This window comes from Geotrypetes seraphini, chromosome 5 (genome assembly GCF_902459505.1).
Source record: "Geotrypetes seraphini chromosome 5, aGeoSer1.1, whole genome shotgun sequence".
In the NCBI taxonomy this organism is placed as follows: Eukaryota; Metazoa; Chordata; class Amphibia; order Gymnophiona; family Dermophiidae; genus Geotrypetes; species Geotrypetes seraphini.
The window spans coordinates 102,135,538-102,146,163 of record NC_047088.1 but is presented as its reverse complement, the minus strand read 5'-3'; positions in this window follow the sequence as shown (position 1 = coordinate 102,146,163).

Here is a 10,626-nt window from a genome sequence, read left to right as displayed (position 1 = left end):
CAGAGATTAGGAAAGCTGGAGAAATGGGCAACACTATAATAATAGGCGATTTCAATTACTATATTTTAAAAGAACATAATTCAAATATCAAAGAAAAAACAAAAAATTATGCTTGACACAGTGGTGATCACTCCACTGATCACTGTGTAGTACAATATAGGGTGAGAGAAAATCGCAATATATTACATTCAGCTCAACATAGCATATACATATATGTGGAGAAAAAAGCCTCAGTTAATGCTTCATGGGCTCAAAAAAACCCACAGCAATATATTCTGCAACTCTGTCACATTGTCCATATCCTGTTTCATCCACAGGATCGGTCAGCATCAGTTCCAGAAAACAAACACTATGGTGTAATAACACCAAGCACTGTCGAAACTAAGCAGAAAAACTTATCTGTGTTCTCATCCAGCCACATTGCTGCTGCTTGTTTCACACACACTAATATTGGTATTGGTGTGTGTGAAACAAGGAGCAGTGAATGTTATTTATAAATACTGTCGTGGAAGCCCAGACCAGATGTGTTCCACATATCAGCAAAGGTGGAAAGAAGAGGAAACGAGAGCCAATGTGGTTAAAAGGTGACGTGAAAGAGGCTATTAGAGCCAAAAAAAAACATCCTTTAAAGAATGAATAAAATATCCAAATGAAGAAAATAAGAAGAAACACAAGCACTAGCAAGTTAGATGCAAAGCATTGATAAAGACAGCTAAGAAAGAATATGAAGAGAAACTTGCAAAAGAGGCAAAAACTCATAGCAATTTTTTTAGGTACATCAGAACCAGAAACCTGTGAGGGAATCTGTGAGGCCGTTGGATGATCAAGGAGCGAAAGGGGCACTCAGGGAGGATAAGGCTATAGCGGAAAGACTGAATGAATTATTTGCTTTGATCTTTATGGAAGAAGATGTAAGAGATCTACCTGAATCGGAAATAGTTTTCAAGGGTGATGATGCGGAGGAACTGAAAGAAATCTTGGTGAATCTGGAAGATGTACTGAGCCAAATTAACAAGTTAAAAAGTGATAAATCGCCAGGACTGGATGGTATACATCCCAGGGTATTAAAAGAACTAAAAAATGAAATTGCTGACTTGCTGTTAGTGATCTGCAACCTGTCACTAAAATCGTCTGTAGTACCTGAAGATTGGAGGATAGCCAATGTTACGTCGATTTTTTAAAAGGACTCCAGGGGAGATCTGGGAAATTACAGACCAGTAAGCCTCACTTCGGTGCCGGGCAAAATGGTAGAAACAATTATAAAAAATAAAATTGTGGAACATGTAGACAAGCATGATTTAATGAGATGGAGTCAGCATGGGTTCAGCTGAGGGAGACCTTGCCTCACTAATTTGCTTGACTTCTTTGAAGGTCTGAATAAAGGTGAGCTGGTTGATATAGTATATCTAGATTTTCAGAAAGCTTTTGATAAAGTTCCTCATGAGAGGCTCCTAGGAAAATTAAATTGTCATGGGATAGGTGGCAAAGTTCAGTTGTGGATTAGGAATTGGTTATCGGATAGAAAACAGAGGGTAGGGTTAAATGGTCATTTTTCTCAAATGGAGGAGAGTAAACAGTAGTGTGCCGCAGGGGTCTGTACTGGAACCGGTGCTATGTAACTTATTTATAAATAATCTGGAAATTGGAACGACGAGTGAGGTGATTAAATTGTTCAAAGTTGTTAAAACGCATGCGGATTGTGAAAAATTGCAGGCGGACCTTAGGAAATTTAATGTGGACAAATGCAAAGTGATGCACATTGGAAAGAATAACCTTAATCACAGTTACCGGATGCTAGAGTCCACCTTGGGGATTAGCGCCCAAGAAAAGGATCTGGGTGTTATCGTAGACAATACGATGAAATCTTCCATCCAATGTGCGGTGGCGGCCAAAAAAGCAAATAGAATGCTAGGAATTATTTAAAAAGGGATGGTTAACAAGACTAGGAATGTTATAATGCCCCTGTATTGCTCCATGGTGCGAGCTCATCTGGAGTACTGCGTTCAATTCTGGTCTCCTTATCTCAAGAAAGATATAGTGGTGCTTGAAAAAATGTCAAAGAAGAGCAACCAAGATGGTAAAGGGGATGGAATTCCTCTCGTATGAGGAAAGACTAAAATGGTTAGGGCTCTTCAGCTTGGAAAAGAGACGGCTGAGGGGAGTTATGATTGAAATCTACAAAATCCTGAGTGGAGTAGAATGGGTACAAGTGGATCAATTTTTCACTCCGTCAAAAATTACAAAGACTAGGGGACACTCGATGAAGTTACAGGGAAATACTTTTAAAACCAATTGGAGGAAATTTTTTTTCACTCTGAGAATAGTTAAGCTCTGGAACATGTTGCCAGAGGATGTGGTAAGAGCGGATAGCGTAGCTGGTTTTAAGAAAGGTTTGGACAAGTTCCTGGAGGAAAAGTCCATAGTCTATTATTGAGAAAGACACAGGGGAAGCTACTGCTTGCCCTGTATCGGCAGCATGGAATATTGCTACACCTTGGGTTTTGGCCAGGTACTAGTGACCTGAATTGGCCACCGTGAGAACGGGCTACTGGGCTTGATGGACCATTGGTCTGACCCAGTAAGGATGTTTTTATGTTCTTATTACTGAGTAAGAGTAAAAGTAAAAAATGTTATTCTGTACTTCTTTACAAATAGAAGTAACAAAACTTTTACTTAAGTACTGTAACTAACTTCATTTACTTACTTAGCAGACAACACTAGCAGGTGCCAGCAGTATTCAGTGCTGGTACCCACATAGTAAGCAGACTAAGATAGCTCAAAAGCTGTCCTAATTTGGCCCACTTAACTGTGTGGGTGCTGGCACTGCACCCGCCTAACTTTTTATAAATAATCTTTATTCATTTTAAAACACTTTCATTAAGTGGAAACAACATAGATTATACATTTAACACTTTAGACATCACTTATGATTTTACAAGATTTATAAAGATCATTACCTTCCCCCACCCATCCTAATCTTTATCATTAAAGTAATTATAAAATTTTATCATCTGTTCTGAGATATATTATACATATTTTAAACATAAGTTATACATATGATTAATCAGACATTTATCAAACCTCTAAAAACCATCCTTCCCTCCTATTATCATCTATATAAATAATTAAAAGACCTTATAATCCCCCCCCCCTCCCTGGATGTGAATTTTATCTAACAACAAAATCATAACTATAATAATTCTATAAAAGATGACAATGGGCCCCAGATTAATTTAAAGTTTTTTTGTATTCTCTAACAAATCAGCGTTCATTTTCTCATATTTATAAATTAGACATAAACTTGCCCACCAGAATGTAAAGTTGAGACAATCCCAGTTTTTCCAGTTTCTTGTAATCATTTATATAGCTGTACTAGTCATAATTAATAAGAGACGTCTTTTATATTTATCTAGGGGATCCTTGATATGTAAAATGGTACCACAAATGACTATTTCATAAGTTAATGGAATCTCAGATTCTAAAATATTATTAATATGTCACCAAATTGATTTCCAGAAAATCAGTATCTTAGGGCAATAAAACAGTAAATGATCTAATGTTCCTATGTCTAGGTGACAGTACCAGCATCTATTAGATCTAGAATTATCTAACTTATTCAATCTAACTGGGGTCCAAAAAGATCGATGTAACAAAAAGAACCAAGTTTGTTTCATAGATGCTGATGCTGTACATTTCATCCTTCAAGACCAAATACGTGGCCATCAAGATGCCAAAATATACTGCTTAATCTCAATGCTCCAAATGTCTTTAAGAGCGTTTTTGGGTTTCTTATTCATAAGTTCAGATATTAATTTATACCACTTGGCGGCTTGATGTCCTAGCGTGTCTGCCTGAAAACATAGGAATTGCAGGCTATAAAAATTTTTCAAATTACGCCATTCGGGAACCCTTTCTGAATAGCCTGCTTCAGTTGCAACCATTTATAAAATTGAAACTTTGAGATACCAAATGATTGTTGCAACCGTGAAAAATCAAGCAGTTTCCCATGTGAAATAACATCCTCTAATGTTCTTATGCCTACTTGCATCCAATCTTTCCAAACAATTTTAGACCCGCCTATTTGTATCTTGGAGTTCAGCCATAGGGATTGACACAGAGGCTGTTCTATAGGAATTTCAGTTAGCTTATTAATATTTCTTAGGGTCTTCCAAGTATCCAAAATAATGTTATTATCTTTAGCCTAACTGGGTAGCTTAATGTCTAATATATGAGACAGACGCATTGGGGACATAATTTTCCATTCCAAAATTAACCAGTCTTGATAATATTCCATGAGGTTAGGCAGGATCCAATACATACCCTGACGCAGAATATAGGCCTGATGATACCTATAGAAATTTGGAAAATTTATCCCTCCTCCACAATTGGTTTTTGTAGAGATACTAAAGCAATTCTAGGAGTTTTGCCCATCCAAACAAAATTGATAAGAATACTATTCAATTTCTTGTAAAAAGATCCTTGAAAGTAAATTGGTAACATTCCCATGTGGTAACAAACCACAAGCAAAAATCATCATTTTAACTGTTTGGACTCTCCCCCACCAAGACAAATGTAGCGGATTCCATTGCTCACACATTTCTGTAACCTTTAACAATAAAGATTTTTCATTCACTTTCATTGTCTCTTCTAATGTTTTATATATCCATATTCCTAAATATTTTATACCATCTTCTTTCCAAAAAAAAGAGTACCGATCAAACAATCCTTTTTGACAATGTACATTAAGTGGAAGAATTTCTGATTTACTCCAATTTATTTTATATCCTGAAAATTTCCCAAATTTTTCGATCAAATCCAATAAATGTGGAATAGTAGATTCAGGATTCCTCAAATGAAGCAAAATATCATCTGCACCACCTAACTTTTTAAAAAATTTAACTCCTACAATACTCTTTCTACCCCTTCCCTTCCCTATCCCCCAGCCCATGACAGTCACAACCCCTCTCTCTTTTTTATTTTTAATCTTTATTGATTTTCAAACTTCGATAGTGCAATACAAATGGTAAATCAGAAAAACTGCACAAAACACACTATTCACTATACAATTATTACATTAAACAATCATTTTCTTCCATCCTCATCTTCATTCTTAATATAATAATACATATGATGTGATTACAAATTATAAATAAATAATTTAACTATTCAAAATACATTTCCCTCCCTGGGTGTGTAAGGAAATCTAATGATAAAGAAAGAAACATGACCCTTATTAAAATGCAATAAAATTAGTCAATGGACTCCATACATCATTAAAGTATTTACTAGTCCCCAAACGTTCCGCCATCATCCTTTCATACTTATATGTGGTACACACATTTACCCACAAAAAAGTGAAATTGATCTTATCATGATTTTTCCAATTCTGTGTAATCAATTGAATAGCTATTCCCTTCATAATCAGGAAAAAGCGACTTTTATACTTATCTAAAGTAGATTTAATATGTAGTAATGTAACACAAATTACAGCTTCATAAGATAAGGGAATAGCTGCTTCAAGAATGAGATTAATTTGGGAGGGGGGAATTTTAGTGTATCATCTTCTATATAGGATACTAGCTGATGCCCCGGCGTTGCACGGGTATTTAATTATAGCAATAACACTGTAAATGGATTCAAATAAAGATACTTTATAGTGGTGAATGAAATTATTTTTTTACAGCTTTATAAAAAGTACAATATTCAAATTATAATGTGAAATATTTGACAAAATGAATACAATACAACTAACGCAAAACTTGATTATAAACAACATTTTTAGTTTCACCTCCAGGAGCAAGAACATATAAATTCTTGGGTGAACCCACCCTTGAGCAAGCAACATAGAGTTGTCCATGGGAAAAACAGGGGGATCTTAAATCCACTCCACAGTATGTAATAGTCTGTCCCTGTGATTTGTTGATTGTGATAGAGAATGCAAGTCTCACTGGAATTTGCAATCTCTTAAACTGAAAAGGAAGATCTGTTGGAATAAGTGGCATCCAAAAGTTTCAGTATTGATTTAAACAACTCAATATGTGGAAACTCAGGTTGAAAAGAAACTCCATGCAGTTTTTTCCCGGTTCAGAATGGAACCTGTGTTCCTAGTTCATCATATGTGAGTACTCATGTAATGTAATAAGATTATGAACTGGGGTGCATGAAGGAAACAGTTACAAACACAGTTAGAACATACAAACACTATATGTATGGTGTCCGTGGTAGAATAGAAACGATGTCCCTAGTGGTTATAGTGTCATAGAAAGTGTTTTATAGTTGGAATTACTGTGAGAATGGCAGCTTTTTACATTTTTACCATTGACATGAATGGGTGAAATCTGATTTTCTGTTTGTTGCTCCGCTCACGTGTGCAGGTGGGCCGCGAGACCCCCAGAACATATCACCCCAGGTAGTGAGGGATCTGCATACCAAGTTTCGTTCAAATCGGTCAAGCCGTTTTTGAATTACTGTGAGAATGGCAGCTTTTTACATTTTTTCCATTGACATGAATGGGTGAAATCTGATTTTCTGTTTGTAGCTCCGCCCACATGTGCAGGTGGGCCGCGAGACCCCCAGAACATATCACCCCAGGTAGTGAGGGATCTGCATACCAAGTTTCGTTCAAATTGGTCAAGCCGTTTTTGAATTACTGTGAGAATGGCAGCTTTTTACTTTTTTTCCATTGACATGAATGGGTGAAATCTGATTTTCTGTTTGTAGCTCCGCCCACGTGTGCAGGTGGGCCGCGAGACCCCCAGAACATATCACCCCAGGTAGTGAGGGATCTGCATACCAAGTTTCATTCAAATCGGTCAAGCCGTTTTTGCGTGATCGCAGCACATACACACACACACACATACATACCTCCAATTTTATATATATAGATTAAATATTTGTTATGAAATGGTGGGAAGGGAGGGAGATAAGGTTATATGATTTGTATTATTGCTGAATATTAAGTGATATATTTAATGTTAAAATGTTTTAACTTGTTGTCACACTTATTGTAAGTTTGAAAATGAATAAAGAATATATATATATATATAGGAGATTAATTTGTTCCCAGATTGACTTCCAGAAACCAAGTATCAATGGACAAAAATATAACAATCTAGTTAGGGCCTCCCATGCCTACCTTTGCACCCATTTGCTCCTGCCCCTTGTGGCTGCTGGTAGAAAATGGCTGCCACAACCTCTCATGTCAGCTTGCAGTACTTGTTGGGAGCCATTCTTGATGCTTTCGAGCTCTAAATCCCCTTTTTAGGGCTACGTAGTTTTAATCTATTTTTTTGACACCCTCCCTTTTGTCCTTTCCCTATACGTTCTCTTTCTTACTTGATAAATTGTAGTTCTGTCCTTCTTCCCTCTTGTTTCTGTTTGTTTTTAATGTTTTAAATTATGACTGTTGTTTCAAAGAATGTATAATTACCCTATATATGTTTTTAACATAATGTTCACCGCCTAGAAGGTCGATTGGGCGGTTTATAAAATTTTTGAATAAACTTGAAAACTTGAAGGGGCTGCTTCGGGAGCAGGAGGGAATCACAGGAGTTAAAAAAAAAGGAATTATGCAGATCCCAGTCACTATTCAGCTGGATCCTACATAACTCTGGAGGCCTCCCCAGCTTAAACCGCTTAAATTAGTCTCAGATATTCCATGCTGGTACCCGGCATGGAATATCTGGAGCAAATTTTGCCCGCAGCTGTTAGTATTTAAAAAAAAAAAAAAAAAAAAAGCTGACCATTGAGGGTTGAATATTATCCCCATTATTTCCAGCTTAGAGTATTCTTTAATTATTTAGGGGGCCTGCCAATGGACGTCAGTGAATACAATACATATACGAGAGAACAGTGTGGCACTGCAATTCTGTCTTCAACATTACATTAGGCTGTGTGCCTTTTTTATATGATTCACTAACAAAGGACATCCCTAATATTAATTTCAAGCAGAAAGGCTATTAGCTTATCTTTTTCTTTTTTAAAACATGCTCTCCATCACATGCACATCATTCTGTTCCTACATATTATGGTGGCCTAAAGAAAAGAAAGCCAACCCCTTTCCTGCTATAACAGTGGTCTCAAACTCGCGGCCTGAGGGCCACATGCGGCCCACCAGGTACTATTTTCAGGACCTTAGTATGTTTATCATAATCACAAAAGTAAAATAAAACAGTTTCTTGATCATATGTCTCTTTAGCTATAAATGACAATATTATTATTAAAACTTAGCCAAAAGGGAAGATTTATAAACTATAAAGAGTTTTACCTCAAGCAAAATTGTCATTTCTTTAATATGACATTAACTATTTTTTCTGAGGCCCTCCAGGTACCTACAAATCCAAAATGTGGCTCTGCAAAGGGTTTGAGTTTGAGACCACTGTGCTATAACAAGCTTTTTTTAAAAACTATTTCTCTTTTTAATGCTTTCTGAATTAACCCTTGCTTTACTCATGAAGACGGGGGTCTAAATTCACATTTACAGCACACTTCTCTTCTTCTTCACAGAATAGCTAATAGCTTCATTAGCATGGATTTAAATATATTGTGCATTGTCTGCTGGACTTGGACCGCAGCACCATATGCTAGTGGCTTTCATTTTGCAGTCACAGACTTTTGCATCTTCTACCTAGAAAAAGACTGATTAGATAAAGTGCAATATGATTTTTTTGACACAAAGGTATCCTAATCTGGCTACTTAGTGTTTACAACCTACTATTAATGTGTCTGAAGACAAACAAAAAAAATAAATGGTTTCACCAGTAACGCCACAATTTTTTTTTCCTAAGGAGGAGGGGAGTCTAGTGTTCTGAAATTGCAGAGACCTCTAGTTCTTCTACTAATGTAATAAGTGTTTGATCAGTAAATGTCCTCACAATTTCTTTTCAAAAGGGTTGGCTCTCTTGCCAGTGATTGATAGTGGTAGGAGAACATCTTGGAGGAAAACTTAGGGCTCCTTTTACGAAGCTGCGGTAGTGGTTTAACGCGCGTAATAGCGCACGCTAAACCGTCAGATGCGCTAGCCGCTATCGCCTTCTCTTGAGCAGGCAGTAGTTTTTCAGCTAGCACAGGGATTAACGCGTGATTAAAAGTCACGCGCGTTAAAGCCGCTACCGCAGCTTCGTAAAAGGAGCCCTTAGTGCATCTGGGCCTGTGCTGGTATAAATACTACTACTTGTCATTTTTATAGTGCTACCCAGCCCCATTTCAAGTCCCTTAACTTTGGCTCCTGCTTCCTTGGCCGCTGCACCATTAATATTAAGGAAAGAGGGTCTCTTGCTAATCAGCTACTGCACTTGTAGAGAGGAGTGGAGAACAAACAGATCCTATAAAACTGCTTCACTGACCACAGGCGACAGCTGGATCAGGAAAGCAGCCTACACCATGTCCTTAAAAGGAGAAAAGTACTGAAAGACCAAACTAAAAAGAAGAAGAAGGGATCAGTGGAGAGTCCCAGGAAACCCACAAGATAAAGAACCCCACAACTGAGCTCCCATCAGGGAAGGAAGCACTTGAAGAAAACTGATAGGGTCTTACAGAGAAACTTTCCTCTTAGGAGAGGGGCTTCCAGAGAGAGTAAAACTGTAAAAAGGACTACCAGATATACCTGTCAAAGAGAGTTCATAAGGAAACCTACTAGAGACTGTAAGTGATTCAAATTATTTTTATCTCTATCTGCCTGTATATAGTTGATTCTAAGCACTGTCTCATGTTTATGCCTGAGAAATCCAAGTTTAAGTAAATCTTTTGGTTCAGAACTTACAATCTAGCCTGGACTAATATTGGATGCATGGAGACTGCTGAATTTTAAGGATTATTGTGCCATTGGTCTCCCATCTCAAGCTAGTCCCAGCACTGAGCTCTCTACAAACTGTTAAAATTTATTTAATGTAACCTGCTGATATTCACAGGGCAAAATAAGAGTTACACTTATCTTGTGAGACATCCTGTCCACCAGTATCACCCACTGCTATGGGAGATGGTCTCTGTATCACTGTGCTTATCCTGTAAACCATCAAGCCCTAGAGGTTCCTATTCTCATCCCGTCAGTAACTTAATCATAGAAGCAATAAGTAATATATCTCTGTATTAATTGCCAATTGATATTTCATAAGAACATGCCTTACTGGGTCAGACCAATGGCCCATCAAGCCCAGTAACCCATTCTTACGGTGGCCAATCCAGGTCACTAGTACCTGGCCAAAACCCAAGGTGTAGCAATATTCCATGCTACCAATCCAGGACAAGCAGTGGCTTCCCCCATGTTTTTTTCAATAACAGACTATGGACTTTTCTTCCAGGAAATTGTCCAAACCTATCTTAAAACCAGCTATCTGCTCTTATCACAACCTCTAGCAATGCGGTCTAGAGCTGAATATGATGGACGGAGAATAAAAACAGTTTGAACTAATGGTTAAAAAGACAAGCGCTTATACTCTTTTTTCACATAGGGGAGGTTTTGTTTCTCAAACCACACTTTATCATACGGTGACGAGTTACTCTATATACAAGTTCTCACTTAAAGAGGATAGGAAGGTGCTGACCACAAGGGTAGGTAAGATTGTAAGATGAGGCAGAATGTTGCCATGGAGATCACTGGAACTGAGGTGGACATGTGAAGTCCACATC